This window comes from Sander vitreus, chromosome 13, assembly GCF_031162955.1.
Source record: "Sander vitreus isolate 19-12246 chromosome 13, sanVit1, whole genome shotgun sequence".
Taxonomy (NCBI): domain Eukaryota; kingdom Metazoa; phylum Chordata; class Actinopteri; order Perciformes; family Percidae; genus Sander; species Sander vitreus.
Genome location: NC_135867.1, coordinates 8,431,234 through 8,450,443, shown reverse-complemented (window position 1 = coordinate 8,450,443; position 19,210 = coordinate 8,431,234). Strand labels below are relative to the sequence as shown.

At 40.5% G+C, this 19,210-nt stretch overlaps 1 protein-coding gene across 2 annotated transcripts in view; it reads left to right on the top strand.

Annotated features, from left to right (window-relative positions):
- The first annotated feature begins 3,960 nt into the window (after positions 1–3,960).
- Positions 3,961–19,210, top strand: part of jade2 (jade family PHD finger 2) — a 171,074-nt gene continuing 155,824 nt past the window's right edge. For both annotated transcript variants that reach the window (XM_078265609.1, XM_078265608.1), the window contains exon 1: positions 3,961–4,052. The gene's annotated coding sequence lies outside the window, so the exon portion shown is untranslated. The remainder of the gene's footprint in view (positions 4,053–19,210) is intronic.

The window sequence follows — 19,210 nt, the reverse complement described above, 5'->3', positions numbered from 1 at the left end:
GTTTTACCATGGTACATGACATGACACAAATAATGTACCATGGCACAGTCACCCAGGTTACTGACATCCATATGCAGTATATTTTGTTGTTGTGGTATTCGTCATTATATAAATGGTACATAGTGGAGATTTGTACTTAAATAATACTACGACAACACTATGATATGCCATGCTACATTAGGTCCGTAACTAGCTGTACAATTGTACACAAAAAAGGCCTTTTCCACAGAAGACATTTTGACATGTCACAGTAGGAAAAGGTGATGTGTAAATAAAAGAATCAATGATGTCTGAATTCCATTTTGCTGCTTCGGGTTTTTGTGCAGACTGGTTCACTGCAGTGTGATGTTCATAAACCGGGTGGGCAAAACATTAGAAACACCTCCCAGTACAATGCAGTCCAATGCAGCAGTTCAACACCACTGCAAACTACAACCACATACTTATAATATTAGTAATAAAAATATAGTCAAATTAATATCTCTTTGATAGGGTCAATCCAAAAACCAACATTCTTATCTTTGTAAAGGAGGTAGAATGTATGGCTGAGGTGCCGGATTGCAGATAGATAGATTTTACATTTGCTGTAAACAGACAGAGAGGAACACAGTAACAATTGTCAAAGTCATCACCATCATTTTGATCATTTTATCCTGCAGTATAGATAGTTACACTTATGACTGAGCACCACTGAATTGGTGTCCTGTCAAGATACAGAATCTTAAAAGGACATGTGGCTCAAAACTTGCAAAACAGCTAGTAATACTTCTACTATTCTACTTTCCCACTACATTTATTTGACAGCCATATTTACTAGTTACTTTTTTCATTACTTCTATTCTAAATACTGCTTCCACCGCTGCTTAACAAGTTTATATAGGTGACACACTATATACACTCAAAATAGGCTATGTTAAATGTTATGTTAATGTTAACTAACTGTAAATATTATAACTTTCTCTGACACAAATATAGCATTATGATCTTAGATGTAAATATGTGACCTATTTTACTTCTCCAAATACAACCCCTTTCCCCCATGAACTAATAAAAATGAATGAATACTCTTCAATGATGGAAACTTTAACTTCAAACTTCAACAAGATGATTGGATATTTCTGGTATGTAGATGACATATTCACGTTTTCTAACTAATTTTGGTCTGACAGAACAAAAAAAGAATCTATAGGTTTTGCTAAAAGTTTGGCCAAGATTATATTATTCAAACATGTTGGCCAAATAAGGACCATACATCTTACACATAGAAAAATGGAAACCTCAGTACAGTGCAATGTAATCTAACACAACAACCTTGCAATAAATCCAAAATATTAACTTTTGGTTAAGATTCGCTCTTAGATGGTGTTGAGGCTATGGCTTGTGATGGTATTGTCTTATAAATACAGTCCTATAGAGCAGTCACAACTGACTCATTAGTTACTATACTTACTTAATTACTAATGTCTTAAAATGAATACATGTCGCATCTTTAACAACGTATCAATAACAATCAAATGCTCAATAAAATGCTAACAAAGGCTCTGCAGCTGTAAACCCTAAAAAAAACAACCTACAACTACTTATTGATCCAAATCTGGGCGGATCTGCTTCCTAAATAAACAATGTGTGCATCTCATCATCAGACAGTTAATTGTATTACCTCACATTAGAAACGACCATGGAGAGGGTCACAGGCTGTTTCCTCAGGGGACGCTGCTTACCTTCGTTATGTGGAGGAGGAGGAGGAGGAGGAGGGGAGGACAAACTGTAGAATGCTGCTGTTGCATTTGAATGTGTGCCAGAGAAATCCCTTCTCTGTGTCCTTCACCACCTCATTTCACTTTGTGCAAGACAGCATCAGACCCTCTTTTCCTCGTTCTCTCCCCCTCTCTCTACACTTTCTGAGTGACACCTGGTACAGCTCATATGCTTGTGCACCTGACATCTTGCCTGTGTGCATGTGGTTTTGTGCAAGTGTGGTCTGTGTGTTTGATGCAAGTAGAATTGTCCCATTTGTTCATCCAAATGACCTTAATTTTAGTCTGCCTCCTGGCTCTGCATCTATGTGTATTGACCAGACATTTTAGATACAAAAAAGCTGAGTGAAGATGAATTACAACAGTTGAGATGATCTGCTGTCTGTCACTGCGGAGATGCAGATTTAAAAGCTCCACATACTTAATGAGACAAGGAGAATTTCACGGGGAATGAAGACAGATTTGTTCGTGAAAACTGCACTCTGCAAACGGCCGACAAGAGAAAGTACGAGAAAATGTATTCCTGCTTGATAACAGGCAGAGGACAGTGATTTAGAGACAGTGGATGCAGTAGATTACAGATTGATCAAACACCCTCCTCTCCTTTTAAATATAGATTTTAGAGAAAATGTGAAGGAAGGTAATTTACTTGCCAACTATTCCCTGTAGATCACTGTGAGCAAATCAATCACTGGTGGAGAGATATTAGCACTTACAGTAAAGTGCAACTGCAGGCCTTCATTTAAACTGAAGCTCCAGCTGCCAATTATTTTGACAGCAGATCTGAAAATGGTGAGTTAGGCATCACCTTTAAAATAGGTGAAGGGATTGAGATTCAATTTGAAAAAGGGCTATGAATTGCAAGTTGTGGATGAGTTTGAATTCTAACATAATTCTTCCGACATAAAGGAGTCCACGTCAGTCAAAGTTGACATAGCCTAAGACATTCTTTTTAGGTGATTTTAAGTAGAAAAGATCCTTTTTCAGAAAACGGAGTCCTTGTGAAAACGTGTAGCCTACAATTTGCAGATATTTCTCAAATGTATTCACTTTTTTATTTGTGCTCTATCTGTTACTCTTTTAGGGCCTTAAATAAATATTCATTAAAGTTTAGAACATTCATCTTATAAAAGGGCTGTGCATTGAATGATTGAGTCCTCCATTAATAAATAAACCTATTAATTATTTTCAGAAACAAGTTTTCTTTTAAACTGGTGTCTGTTTTGCCATGTAAAATAATAATAGGTTATAATCACTGGCACCGGATACGGCTTTTTTATGTCCTATTGTAACACTTTCTGTCACAAAGTAAGCAGTAGCCTAGCCTATAACTGACAGAGAATTGGCAGGTGAAGGCTCAATGCCCATCCTCTCCTCTCCGAGGCGCAGTAATCTAGCATTTCAGAGTAGGAAGTGCAGTTTGCGGTAACAGTGAATTGAAAGTACGCCATAAATATGGCGCCAAAAGAGTTTTCAAGCTGATGATAAGAGCTGGTTTTTCTCTGTGTTGTCTTTTTTTTTCTGGGGGTGGGAGGAGAGGTTGCAAGAAAAGACCCGTCTGTGCATTTGTGCAGAGCGGTGTGTGCACGTACACCGGGTAGACGAGTGGAAGCGAGGCAAGGCAGCAAGTGAAGAGCTCAATTATTTTTGAAGGAGGGACGTTGCGAAACTGGCTTGCAATCTTTTCTGACTCATCGTTTGGAAATAAAGAATCCTTTTCTTTTTTTCCCCTTCTTTTTACTCCTGTTTTTGCTTCTCCGTCCCTTCCTTCTTGTAGCGTTACCGCTGGCACCCGAGAGGAAAACATCGTCGGGTTTTGACACCACGTTTGGGCTGCTTTTGCAAAATGCGACATGCTTTCCTGTGAGCGGTATGTTGTGCGCACCTCGCAGCCTGCTAACCCGTGAACAGCAGCAGGACCAGCGGCGGCACTACCACTGTGTTTGTTGTTGTTGACTTGTAAAGGCAGCAACAACTCAGTCTGGCAGCCACTTTTGGATTTTATTTCGGATTTGGACTCGGTGGCCGGTCTTTGCAGAGCTGACGCGCTGTCAACACCGTGAGGGGAAGGGAGGGGAAGGGACAGTCCTGTCACCCAACGTGGATTCTGATTCGGGGCTGTTTAGCAGCACTGCTAGTAGCCTGGCAGGGCACTGAGTGGGCAAACCGAACTACTGCTAAACCCTCCACTGTAAAACTACATGTGCCTGGCTCCCAATGATCTCCTAATCTCTGGGAATCGCCCGCCGTCCAGGACTGTGGACGTCTCTGCATCCGAAGCTGACTGCGATCAAGGTAAAAATAATTACCACTAATAAGCGGATGGAAATGATAAAAATGTAACAGTGGGAGTGTTGCAGGACCGCTAAAGTCCACTTTGCTGCTGCTGCTGCAAGTGCTATCAGTGCTAGGCTAGCAGCGGGGCAGCAGCTCTGTACGCACTTTTGCAGCGGGCTTGTCCGTCACAGTCAGCGGCAGGGACGCTGTAGCCTGAGCGGTGCATGTGGGTCAAGGAGAGGGGTAGGTTAACGTTATGTGTTTTAACGTTATGTGTTGCAGGGAAGTAAAGACAAATAATCCTTGGAAGCCATAGCCCTGTGCAGGCAGGGAGATGAAATTAACTGGGTAAACTTGCCCATGTTGTAGTCTGCAAACGTAACGTGAACGCGCCCGGTGAATCAAGTGTGCGAGCGGGTAGTTGGAGAGTGTCCAAGTGTGGTTATTTTTGCGCGTAATTGCGACAAATAGGGCCATTTGCAGCAGCGTAGCGAGGAATGTGAGTTGTGGCTTGCAGGCGAACGTGTTAAGGCTGTAACACACACACACACACACACACACACACACACACACACACACACATATACATGCATAGACACGTACAGGGGGATATGAAATGAAGTTGTGTGGAGAGCAGCAGGTCTGGGTGCAGGGTGAAGGCACCAAATGTTCACAGTCCCTGGAGGTTTTGCAGGTTCCTTTACTCCTCCGTAACAGGGAGGAAAGGAAACCAGGGGGAGTAGCACTGCTTTTAGGAAGGCTGAGCACGCAACCACACGTATACACACATCAAGGAATTAGAGCAACTCCTCTCTGCCTCCTTCACCCTCTCCTCCTCCTCCTCCTGCTTCGTGCTGTGCAGATCTAGCTGGCTTTAGAAGAGGGGGAGTGGCTGTTGTTTACCTCCTCAAAGTCAGAGCTGTAGCAGTATCTGTGGGTTGGATGAGTGTTGCATCCTTAACCTGTATAAAACAACAACAACAACAAAACAAGGGCTTTACATGTGGATGCAGATGCAGGACGTCAGGAGTGAACAGGATTAATAGGGTGTAAATTGGGCATTTGCCTCTGGTGTGATTTTCAGCAGCATGTTGTGGCCACCTACTCTTCATAATTTCCTGGAGAACCTCCTAAGGAATATTATGTATATATGCCTATTAGTGCTGATAATTAACGGATGCAAGCAATTTATCCAGATTTAAAAAAGAAAAGAATTTGATGGCACACACGTGAAGCTGAACTGGCTGTAGCCTTGAATCAATTAAACTGAAATCATCTGGGGACTTGTTAAATGTTCCCAGTTGTGACAGCAGCCCCCCTCTTCCCACCATCACACACACACACACACACACACACACACACACACACACACACACACACACACACATTATCAACAACTGTGCCTCTCGCTCACTCTAAACACATATTTAAGTACAGATGCACGAACCATGCTCTTCAAACTCTATACACACACACACACACACACACACACACACACACACACACACACACACACACCACCCTCCTCCTCCTGCTGGGTATGAAACCGGAGATGAGTCATGGTGTGTGGGGGCATAACAACTCTCTCTCTATCCCTCTATCCCCCTTCTCTGTCTTTCATATCTTTCCTGATGCAGTGCTATCTTGTTTTCACTCATTCTCTCTCCCTCTCTTTCGCCCCCACCCCTCCGTCCCTTGAGGCTCGCCTCTCTCGCCTAGAGACAGTGGTTGTTTACAAGGCAAGTGAACAGGGATGAGAGCTGTTTTCATTTTGCTTCTGTTTTACGACAGCCCTCCTGCCAGCCAATCATCCATGTTTGAATCCCTCATTCCTTATCCATCCCTTTACTTTTTTTGTCCTTCTTTTCTTCCTTCTGTTCCATCCTTTCATCCATCCATCACTCCATCTTTTTCCTCCTCATCTTCTCATCATCTCTCGAACAAGCTTTTACTGTAATGTCTCTCATCATCTGACTTAGGAGCCAGGAGGTATGTGTGTGTGTGTGTGTATGTGACCATATGTATCAACTCTCCCTGTAGAGTATGTCATGTGAAACTTGAGCATGTAGAAGTTTTAAGCCTCCCATGTGTACATACGCACACGTGTGAGTGTAGGCGGGGGTGTAGCGTAGCGTGTGTGTGTGTGTGTGTGTGTGTGCGCGTATTTGTGTCTGCTGCGTTAAGCGGCGAGCTCGGATTGGCTGGGAAAGGGGGTAAGGACCCCCACGTGGTGTGTTGTGTCGCATTAGCTGCTACGTAGTGGAGAGGAGGAGGAGGGGTGTTGTTCATGAATGGACCAATGATGTCACGTAAACTGTACCCTCAATCCCTCACACACATGCACCCCCCCATGTACATGATACACACATTGCTAAAGAAGGCTGCAGGGCGTGTGTGTGTGTGTGTGTGTGTGAGAGAGAGATGCAGAAATATGTGTCAGATAAGAAGGATGGGAATCAACTGAACTGGTGAGTGTGTGAGTGTTGTGCCTGCAGGCTGGTTGGCTAGCTGTCATGTCACCAGCTCTCTGCTCACTAACTAACTAACCAGCATGTTGGCCAAAAGGGTATTCCTACTAGCTGAGTACGGTGTGTGTGTGTGTGTGTGTGTGTGTGTGTGTGTGTGTGTGTGTGTGTGTTCTTTTTGGTGTGTAGTTCCATGTGCTGTGATTTTGTGTGTCAAGAATAGCCCGATATTAATACTGATGAAGAATCTTAATTTATGATCCAATACATATTGTGTCTTTTTTTTAATTTTTTTTTATAATTTGTCCTCTCGTGAAGAATGTAAAAAGAATAAGCAAGGAATTCAATGAAATGAAAACTGTTTTCTTAGACTTGATTATCTTTAATAAAGGACATTACTGTAACTTGCACTATAGTAGAAATTATTATAAACAATTAGCTAGATGTTAAATAACTTTTATTATACTTATGTTAAGGACAGACACAAAAAAAACCTTAAACCTGAAAACATCTGTCATTGTGTTCAGTTTGTGGGGTTGTTCTGGTTAACTCATGTGCAGGTTTTGTCATGCCTTACAAGTTCTGCAACATGAAAGCAGTGGTGGATTAAATGCTGCAGGCATGTTTTTATGTAATAACCAGTGTGTTTTGTCAGTGTTTGCTCTCAGTAGATGACCCTGCTGTGGCGTAGAACCGTGTGTGTGTGTGTGTGTGTGTGTGTGTGTGTGTGTGTGTGTGTGTGTGTGTGTGTGTCTGCTGCTCAGTGGGCAGGAGATGACGTCAGACTTCAAGGGGAGAGGGGGTTTTAATTTTTTTTTTTTTTAAAGTCTCCTGCAGTACTGTGACTCAGCCTTGTTAGTAAAGGATAATTACAACATCTGCACACATTGCTGGTGAGGAAGAAAATGGCACACATATTTCACAAAAAGATTTTTGCAGGAGTGATGGGAATATGCTTCATAACTCTTCTTCCTGCAAAAGCTGACTGAATAAGAGCAGTGGGGCATTCTGGTTAGCAGATGGTTTTTCAGATAAAATTAATGATCCATTTTTTCGTGATAGTTCACAGTGGTCTATGGTACCACAAAGTTGACAGTGAAATCATTAGTATATCTTACCAAGCTTATATTTTGTTTCCTTTATGCTTATTTCATGGGGTTTTATTTCCCCTCAGTAAATGAGACATTCACCACAGCAGAGATATATATATATATATATATATATATATATATATATATATATATATATATATATATATATATATATATATATATATATATATATATATATATATATATAATCAACATCAACCTAAGCATTATACATAACCATCCAGAACAATTGAAAACACCTGTGTGCAGGGCCTTTAAAAACAAATGGCTTGGCAAAAATAACCAAAAACTCCAATCATTACCATAGCTTTATGTCTCATTTATGTTAGTAAGTTTGTTTTGTTTTGTGTTGAGTTTTATGTCCAAGCCTAATTATGGTTCCAGTTTGGCTGGATGAAATGCAAAATAGCAACTATCATGACAACCAGGAGAGCTAATACATGACAGTATCTTTGTGGGTATGGCAAAGCATATGTCAAGTTGTCAAGTTGATGTCCATCATGACGAACTGCATGGTGGAAGTCAAAACTGGCATTGGGATTTTCATTGGGCATCTTCAATACCTCAGACATCAGTCGGCGAGAAATCTGGCTTTGTCAGTGGTGTCAGGCTTTACCATATAACAACACACAAACAATCCATTTACATCCCACAACTTTTATTAAAATGTCTAATTATCCATTAGACACATTCTCCTTGTATCACCCTAAATGGCAGACTATTCTCTCTCAGTCCGCCTGCTACCTCCCACTCTTCTTTAGGGAAAAAAATAGTCTGAAGGCTGTATGCACAGTGATGGACAGGCTGACAGATGCTGCCTGAGGTGGGTGGGTGGGTGGGTGGGTGTGTGTGTGTGTGTTTGTTTTTGTGGGGTCCAAAAACCCGGAATACAGTATATTTGTGGGGTCCGGACAGCTTTGTGGGGCCAAAATGCTGGACCGCACAACTTCAAAGGGCTGTTTGAGGGTTAAGACTTGGTTTTAGGATTATGGTTAGAATTAGGTTAGGGTAAGGGTTAAGTTTAAGCATTTAGTTGTGATGGTTAAGGTTAGGGTAAGGAGCTAGGGAATGCATTATGTCAACTGTGAAACGCTGTGTGTGTGTGTGTGTGTGTGTGTGTGTGTGTGTGTGTGTAGGGCGAGTAAACAACAGACAGAAACAGTATGTCAGACCTTCCTTTTTGTGTTTGAACACCCGGTTATCCAAGATGGAAGTAAGCTTCTCTGCCATCCTTGAAGATTTCATTTGCACTTAATGTACATTTAAAACGATCAAACATATCGAAACCAATACAGTTCTTATCAAAAATGGCTGTTCAACTGAGTTTTAAGACTATGGAGACAAAGTTTGCAGTTAATAAGTAAAGGCAACAAATGAGAAGATAGGAAAGGTGAAGCCAGCAGGGACAGAAGGTATAGGAGAGGAGGAGATGTCAAGAGGGCAGGATGATAGACGACAGTAGGAGGAGGGGGGCGGGGGGGATGAGGTGGAGGCGTAGGTAGATACACAGGGAGGTGGTAGCCAGGGTTGTTGGGAGTGAAGGGCAGACTGTTCATCCTCCATCTCTCTGTCCTTTTCATCCCTCCCTCACTCCCTTCCAGGAGCTAATGAACTCCTGATGGCAGTGGAGACGGGAGCGATGGATCAATCCGCCATCTCTCTCTGTGTTTCTTTCTATCTCCCAGCCCCCCCCACCTGTCCTCCCCCTTTGCACTTGCTCCTCCTGGGTTTTTGGCAGGGCCCCAGCCCCGCTGGCTCCGACTCACCTCCTTCATTGTTTGTCAGCAGATTTCAGGAGACGAAGCAGGAGGCTTAGTTAGAAAATTATTTGGACCTCAGCCTCTTCCTTACTTTTTCCTCTTTACTCTCTCTCTCTCTCTCTCTCTCTCTCTCTCTCTCTCTCTCTCTCTCTTTTTCTTTCTTTCTTTCTTTCTTTTCTGTTTTCCACTCTCTCATTTCTGCTCCCATGATGCAGCAGCAGCAGCAGGAGCAGTGGCAGCATGAATACATATTGTGTTAATGTTCTGGTGGCTGGAGCCAGCAAGGTGATAAAGGAAATCTATTTGATTTCTGTGGCTCATTTGTTTGGTGTGGATACCACATGTGTGTGTCCACGTAGTGTACAATTATACAGTATGTTTTTGTGTGTGTATGGGTTAGGACACAGAGTTCCTTCCTTGATTTCATCTTCCTGACATCCGTGCACTACCCTCAATCCTTCACTCGTCCTTCCCTACTTTGTCATATCCTGCATTTAATCACAAATACGCTATAAAGAAATATGTGAAATTTGAGACAAATTCTTGAGATGAAGATTTAAATACTTGACATTTTATTTATTTTATTTACATACAATAAGAAATAAAATGTTGAGTATTTAAATGGCTTGACTCAAAATTCAGATTTTACATATTTCTCTATAGCATATTTGTGATTTAAATGCAATTATCAATGTTTAAACATTCTTACCTCAAAACAAGCAGCTAACTTGCTTCATCAAGATTGTGAGTGTAGCACGGGCCAGATTATATTTATGGTGGTGTCTCCCTGGGAGCAAAAGAAAACATGTGCATTCTGACTTTCTGACTGGTTTCATTTCCATGTAGGACCCATCCCTTATAGCAAGAAGCTGACTAAGAGAATACTGTAAGTTTTCAAGGCCTTTACCATCATGCATTGAAGGCGATCTGAATACAGAGACAGTTAGCAACTGTAAAATTCAGCCAGCCCATGTTGCAAAACCAAGCTAACACCGGCCTCATTTATTTATTTTTCATTGAAAGATCTAAGAGTCTGAGCCAAAGTGGGACTGTAGGCTTCCTGAATTAAATGTCAACACGGTTGCATAATTCTATTTGCCTTGTTGCAGTCCTGAAATGTTTTGATCCTCTGTTAATTTGTTTTAAACCTGTTAATAAGGTTTAATATATTTAAATGCCTCATTTGAGCTGCAAATAGCTTGAAACAGGTGGGAAGCGATTGATATTTTTAAAGGCATACTTAAAACCTACCTTTTTAGCCATGCCTTTTATTAAACAAGTTGTATGTACTTGTGGTCCATTTTATTTGTAGTTTGTTTTAGTTAGTTTTATAATTCATTTTAATAGTTGTTTTTATTCTAATTATCTATATATCTGTATTTTATGTTTGAACAATTTACAGTTTATGTACTTATTAGCTATTGTTCAGATATTTTATTTATTTATTTATATATTTAAGTATTTGGTTTAAATGTCTTGCCTCTGGTGTTTCCTCACATATGATGGCGTTTCCCCAGTTTGGTTCAGCTTGTTGGGTAGGTGGGTGAATGGGACCGGGGGGGAGGGTGGGCAGTTTTGTTATATTTGTGTGTGTGTGTGTGTGTGTGTGTGTGTGTGTTTGTGAGGGGGGGGGGATTGTATCAACCACTTTGTGCTACATTTTTATGTATGAAAAGTGCAATATAAAGTCAGATTGATTGATTTGTAGTCCTGTCTGTTATGTCAGTGGAGGCTTAAAACAACAAAAAGAAACAAAAACAAAGTCACTTATAATCGTTCTAAATCTAAAAAAACCCCATTTGAGAATAATCGCTAGTAGGGTGCATTTATTTTTTATTTCTCTGTTATTTTACACGTCACTTAGGGGAGCAATACAAGAAAACTAATTGACTTTAGGGAGACAACAGTCTCCCCATGGAGTCTTCAGTGGGGGCAGGGGGCACAGGGGAGAGGGCTGATGGGAATGGTGATGGTGATATCAGCATCAGAGAGTGACTCATGACTGCTCTTAAGTGGCCTTCCAGTCATGCAGGAGGCGTGTGTTTGTGTGTCTGTGTGTCTGACATTTTGATTCTTTCAGCTCATTCATAATAGTTGCCCTATTTCTTTGTCTCTCTCTCTCTCTCTCTCTCTCTCTCTCTCTCTCTCATCTATCTTTCTTTGTCTCTCACTCACTCTCTCTGTTTTCTTTCTTGCTTCCTCTGTCTTTATTTTCCCTGGTCTCTTAACCTGAAATTATAAATCTTTGTGATCCTTTACTTTGGTGCTTTTTCTTTCTATACTTGTCAAACCCGTCGGTGAGAACCTCTCTCTTTTGCCTACCTTTTCTCAAGTGGCTCTATCCAAAAATAGCTGTGTGTGTGTGTGGGGGGAGATGGTTTGAGGAGGGTAAAAATAGGTGTGTGTGTGTGTGTTTTTTGCAGACTTCCCTGCATGCCTTCTAGCTGTAGCTGTCTTGCTTGTACATACAGCATTAGCTCTGCACAGGCAAGTGGTCGTGCACATGCACTCCTGTCCATCCCATCTCATCTCATCCTGCCTGTCATTTTTTTCCCCATGAAGAAGAGGAAATATTCAGTGTCAGAGAGTGAGATGAGAACAAACAGGGAGGAAGATAGAAATGAAAGGGGTGAGAGGGAGGGTGAGGCAAAGGGTGATGGAGGGAGATGTGGAGAAGAAATGGACGAAAAGATGACTGGAGGATGTAGAGAGTAGCAGCGAAGGAGATATATGGTGATAGAAAGAGATGCACACAAATGAACAAACACAATACATGCACTGATATACAAACCTCTCTGGACACACACACACACACACGTCCTCAGAGAGATGGCTTGTTATGAAGCAATTTATATGCAAGGATTCTTTATCAAACTGACTGACCTCTGGCTCCTCAAGGAGCTCTGAGCATTGGCCAGTTGTGTGTGTGTGTGTGTGCCGATTGGCAAACAGCTTAACTTTTACAGATTGTTGTTGTGGTTGAAGCTTTTGTCGTTTTGTGTGTGCAAGCATGCATTGTAGCTACCGAGCACCTTCATCACCTGCACTATTGATATCCTTTTTAAATGCTTTATACATAAAAACAAATGTGTATCTTCATTTCTATTTGTGCGTGTGTGTGTGTCCAGATGTTCCAACAGTCACTTAATGTCCTGACTGCCAGACTGCCTACTCATCTCGAGAGAGCAATATGTGTGTGTTTGCGTGTTTGTTGCCTGCTGGGTCTCTGCATCTACAGTCTCTTAATAATGGATCACCATCATGGCAACTGTTGTAGTGTGCTGACCTTAAGTGCTGCAAAGTGCTGAAAGACACCAAACCACAACGATGTTTTTGCTGAAGTAAATGCACTGTCATCTACAGGGCTGACTTAGGGAGCAGACAGACAGACAGAGAGACAGACAGACAGCAAAGCAGAGGGGTGACATACTTGCAGACAGACAAACAGATGGCAGGCAAATGGGTAGATGGGCAGAAAGGCAAAGAGTCAAGCAGTCACACAGACAGAAAGACAGATGGCAAGCTTACAGGCAGACAGACGGATGGACAGAATGACAAATGTGATGCAGCCAGTCAGACAGATTTTGAAATTTGAAGGCAGGCAGACTAAAAGTCCAGCAATCATTGTCTTTTTCATTCAGCAGAAACCAGAACATGAATCATTTTTGACATACAACGTACAAATGTATGTTCCACTACTGTGTCTAGCACTGATTGATAATGAAATAATTGTTGAGTCTGCTGCCAGTTCAGTGCTGAAACCATTAGTCAATCGACAGGCAAGTAATTGCTATATATTTTGAAAATAGAATAAGTAATTTTGTATCCTTGTAGATGGAATTTCTTTTTGGGTTTTGGACTGAAGTGCAATACTTTTAACACATTTAGACCGTATGTGCTTGTTTTCTGGAACTGTGTTTCAAATGTTTCTTTAATTTTCATTTGCAGTGGCACCTGCACACTTGATAATGACACCAATGAAGCTTTAATGGCTGCGTGAATAACGCTTAAGTGAAAGCGGTTCCTGTGGTCTGAACGTTTGTCGACATCATCTTTGTATCGATCAACCATATTCTTGATTAATTATAAATAACAATTATTCAATATTGGTATATCGCTTACAGTTTCCACGCTCAGAAATGTCTCCACATCTGAACTTTTTGTTGTTTTTTTAGTGTGAAAGAGTTTGATCAGAGGACTGGATTATGTTATATACTATTTAATCTCATCACAGTTGCATTCGGTTACTGATGGAGATTTCAGTGCAGGTTCCCTCAGCTTGACTGGCATTGTTCTCACCTGCCCAAATGAGCAAAACTAAAAGGAAGAAATGCTCAGGAGTGCGAATAAGCTACTATGAACATGCTGTGAGTGTGAGCACACCCTGGAACAGTCTTGTATCAAGTATACACTATTAGTCTTCGTGCAGTAACAGCTGCTTTCACCCGACCTTTTTTCTCCAGAATCCAAACTGGGTTTCTATGCTGAAGCTTACCTTAGTTTAATAGCACAAGTGTGTGTTACAGATCCTGTGAACTGGTAAATTAGCGGACACAGGATTTTCTTTCCCACCTGCAGTTTGGTGTCCAGATATGGCTGTTTTTTTTTTTTCAGGCCTGTTCTGTTGCACATTTCGGAGAACTGTCTCCTTTAAACGCCCAGTCAGACATAGAGCTCTCGGCAGTGTCATAGTCAGCCAATTAATTACTTCCCCAGGCGACTTGGCTTTCCCAGCATGCATTAGTCAATCTTCTCAATGTTTGTGTTATTGTAAATGTTTTGGGCTGACACTAAACTATGCACAGAAAATGTGGCTTACACCAGCTGATGGAATTCAAAAGAGAGCTGGAGGTGGCTGTCTAACCCTAATGGAACCTGTGAGGTGTGATTCAATTTCAGGTTTTAGTTTTAGATATTTATGTGTTTTACTTTTCTTCAATGTTGTCGTATGTAAAGTTTATTATGCAGGATTGTTGCCCATAGGCATTGATTGATGAAGTGGAATTGAAGATGACGGATATTTTGGATGGATTTGGCTAATTCCCATGATTGAAATGAGGATGGTGGTATACGCATTAAAAAAAAAAGTGTTTTTATTTGGGCTCCAGGCTGGTGATGAACGGCTACTATGGGTTAAGGAACTGGTTTCTGTTTAGCTTGGTTCCAGCAATCTGATCCCACATCTAATCACTTTTTGTTTTTAGTTCAAGCAGTATTTATGAGCCAGTGGAACGGCATTTTGTTCATATGTGCACTCTGTATGTTGAATGACAATAAAAAGCCATCTATCTATCTCCAATTAGAGATTCAGATAAGTCTTGCGTTGTGCCCAATGATGGCTGTTTCCCATCAAATGGAAAAACACTTGACCAATCAGAGCTTTGTAGGGAGGATTAAGAATGGGATTGCCATCCTCTTACACAGATGACTAGTTACCTACCTATTCCTTAAAAATAATGAGATATCTAGTCTCATATCACGATATCGATATAATATCGATATATTGCCCAGCTCTAGTAAACACTTATGGACTCAACTAGAGTAATCTAGACTAGACTACATTTAACCAACTAATCTGAATTACTTCTCTGATGCTTTCTTCTTCACCTTCAGCAGAGTGATGATTATCTTCAAATCAATCACACCAAATCCTGCTGGTTCAGTTATTAGCCACGCTGTTGGCCATTTCCTGTTTTGTTTGTACATGTGGGTGTGTGTTTACACTGTGCATTGTCTGGCTGCTATTCATTGCCCCCTGGATTTGAGCCCTGCATGAAAAGGAGGGCACTACCCAGTCACATAGCTCTTAAACATAATGTAGCTTGGCCACAGGGCAGCAGATAGCAAGCAAACTGGTGTGTGTGTGTGTGTGTGTGTGCGTGTATGTATGCAAATGTATGTTTTTACAAACCGTATATGTCTGCATGCTTGGTTCTTCTATGTTTTATACCCCCCCCCCCTTGGTGGCGTCTGCCTGCTTGTGCGTTTACACTTCCTTGAGAACAATACAACACAAGACAATAGACAAACTTTATACTTGTACGACAGGTTCCCCTCTATTAAACTTGAATATTAACAGGGAAAAACCGTGTTGAAACAGTTTCTCCTAGTTGCTTTAAGACACAGAGTTTATATTCACACCATTAGCTTATTATTTAAATTAATGAGTTAATTAGCAAAGCTAGTTTGGTTTTATATAGCATGGTGATTATAGCAGGATGTAAGGATCTTAAAGTTTAAGGTGGTTTATGTTTTAGCCTGTTGTACATATCTCTGCTTGTTGGTCTACACAGGTCTGCCTTCCTGTGTAACTCTGTGTGCTTCCTGCTGTTGTTCTGACTTTAAAATATTTTTTTTCTTAGCATTATATAGTCTTACTGTCTAGATTGTTTCTCAGTCTAACTCTCTTCCTCCATCTTTTGGGATATTACTCTTTTTTTTAACCTTTTAACTAATCTCTCTCTTCTCTAAGTCCTGTATTGATCTCTGGATCTCTCCCATCTCCCTGCTCCTTTCAAACTTAATTACTTTCGTCATTTAGTCAGGAGACCTATTTTTTTTATTTGTCAGAAATTTTCAGCCAAACCAAAACCACATTATTTCACAATATGGTTGTTTCCTTTTGTTTGGTAGTGTTCTCTCCCTCGTACAACATGGTTTCATTGACTCTGACAGCTGGTTGCCTCCAGCTATTGTTGTCCTGCTTCAACTCTGACAAAGTGCAGGTTCAGACAGTGCTGGTACAGTAGGGGATCATGATGCAACAAAAAACAATGGTATGACAAGGCAGTCACACTCACACACATACACACACACACACACACACACACACACACACACACACACAGGGCTAACTCAAAATAAAAGTTATTATAGATCAATTCTGCAGGCTTTAGACCTCATCTGCTGTTTTATCCTTATTCCAACAAAGAATAAGGAATGCCTTGACTTCTTTTGAGTACACTTAAGCTCATTTAAGTCCTTGCTGTAAAACTCCCATTTGAACTTCTTTAATTCCTTAGTATATATTGGAATTCTTCTTACAAAGGGTAACTGCCTTTTTTTCAACCTGGATTTTTTTCAACCCATTTCTCCATGCATTGTGTGTCTAATAGACAGTGATTTTGTTTGTGCTACTGACAGACTCAGATTGTTACTAAAAGTCGATCTCAGGACGTGAGTTTTTTGTCCGAAGACAGCGGTGTGGAGAGTGGAACGCAACATCGAGAAAAAGGCATTCAGGATGTCTGTTGTTTCGGAGTACGCTACAGAAATGATGGCACTGACAAACCTTTATATAACCGGAGCCTATGATTTCTATAGCCTACTCCGAAACAACAGACATCCTGAACGCCTTTTTCTTGAGTCGCGTTCCACTCTCCACACCGCTGTCTTCGGACAAAAAGTCACGTCCTGAGATCGATAATGTTGTCAGACACTTTTGTGTCTCTCTCTCTCACACACACACACACACACACACACACACACACACACACACACACACACACACACACACACACACAGTCATTTGTGATTTCATCCATATATACTGTATATAGCCCCCTTTTTTTCAGGCAATATATTCACCTCTCAGCTCTTTAGGGTCATGCTTGTTTGTTCTATGCAATGGATATGCCTGATAATAATACAAAGTATTTATTCTTTCAGCCTTTTTAGTCAATTTATTTGAACTTCCACTTTTGACAATATTACAGTTTAGCTTTCAGCTTTTCTAGCAATGTATTTCAGCTCTTAGCTTATTAAGGTAATGCAGTTCAGCTTCCAACTGACAATTTTACATTTCAACTTCCAAGTTTTTCAGCAGTGCAATCCATTTGAGATTTTTCAAACACTTTGTTTCATATTTCTGCATTTTCATCAATGTTTCTCACAGCCTTTGTAAGTCTTCCATACTTATTCATAATTTCAGTTAGAAAATAAATTCAGACCTCACAATGTTCTACATCGTTGAACTTTTAAAGCCAACAATTCAGTTTAGCGTCAGCTTTTCAAAAAACCTTTAAATATATCACATCTTTTATACATTAGTGGTGTTATTCAACTTTTTAATGAAAGTCATGTTAATTAAAACCATTCATACTTTTCCAACTATCTTCACTACTTCACCCATTCATACTTTTCCAACTATCCTCACTACGTCACCTTCTTCTCACCCATTTAAGCTGTTAATCCAGTTTAGCTTTAGCAATTAAGCTATTCAGCATTCACGCGCATTTTCTGCAGGAAATGCATTTTGTAGTTATTGATTAATCCGTCTTTTAATGGATTGCTACAGAGCAAAAGAAGTCTGGGACAAATTAAAAGTGTATGGTGTAAATGTTGATCTTTCATATAAATCTGTTATGTACTGTATCATAGATGAAGTATTATCAGATAAGCACAAGGAATTAATTCAAATAATCATATGTATTGTTTCAAATTATGGAAGACGAGATGCTGTATGGTTATAAAACAGACTGTTGTAAACAGTGACAAAGTGTGTAAGCAGGTGCTCACAGAACTCAGGAGAAGAACTTTAGACCACAAACCGCCCCTTCCTTGGAACATACTGATCTTGTGATAAACGGCACTTTATGAAGGACTCTATGCACTGGATGCACTTTATTAGCTAATTTTACACATTAGCACTGGTTTTGTTCATTAGTTAAGTTTGTTACTGTTTTATTAATTATTTTTGTTTGTTTGGTTGTTGTTTTTTTTGGTATGATATTTAGCCGTTTGTATATTGAGAACTTGTAGTTTGTAAAACTTTAATAAAGCTCTATTTAAAAAATAAAGAGGACAATAGTAGTCACTAGTACAGTATATGCTGTGTGTTCATACTGTATATGAGATTTGTATGAGGAGAAGTAATTAATTAGTGTTTTTTCTTTAGATATTGTAAGTTGTGGTACAAGTCTGTGTCAACCTGTAGCACACTTTCCCAATGTTTTGTTTGCTGTGGACATTTATTTGGGAAGTTTATACTAATGGTTACAAGTAGCCATGTTGGATGAGAAACAACGGCACAAAAATTGAATTTAGGACTTCCTGTTGAACATAGTTAATAATAATGTCTTTACTGTACTTGCATGGATAACACTAGTGCGGTTGAAACCTCTTGTCGTTCTCTTTTTAAATTAAGCCAGCAGATATCACTTCCTCTGCACTATAAAGTCTTGGCAAGTAGCAAAGTCAAAAGTCAAATTAAAAATGGATACAACAATTATAAAAATATGTGACTTTAAGCATTTGAATTCTGGCTCTGGAGATAGAAGCACCCAATTCCTGTACCATCTGTTATAGCTGTTTTGGCAGGACAGCAGACAGACTTTCACAGACTGTTTCTCTCTCTCTGTCCTTGTGTTTCTTTTTGTCTCTTTCAATTGCCTTTGTGTTCAGGAAGTAACCTAGTGCAGATGTGGAGTCTGGTTCACTGGACTGATTGAGATGGAGTTATCAGTCTTTCCCCATCTTCCCTTTTCTCCTTCATCCACTCCCATCTCTCCAGAGAACAAGAAATATCTCAATCTACAGTCTGGGCTCTGGTTCACTGGACTGATTGAGAAAGGGTTGTATGTACTGCATGAGAGAAAGAGAGACCAACAGACATATAGTAGACATGGCAACCAATAGGAGTGGTACGGTTCATGAAGAAACATCCAAACCGCTCGGTCCGCTTGTCTCGGTTCGGAGCGTTTGTGTGTCGCATGGTTCGTCAGTACACTGTTAATGTGCACTAACCACTTACTGCCGTAGTGCCCACTTTCAACACCTATGTTAAAACACTTACTGGAAATGACGAGGGGGTTGAGCGTGACTAACGCAACACATGGCAG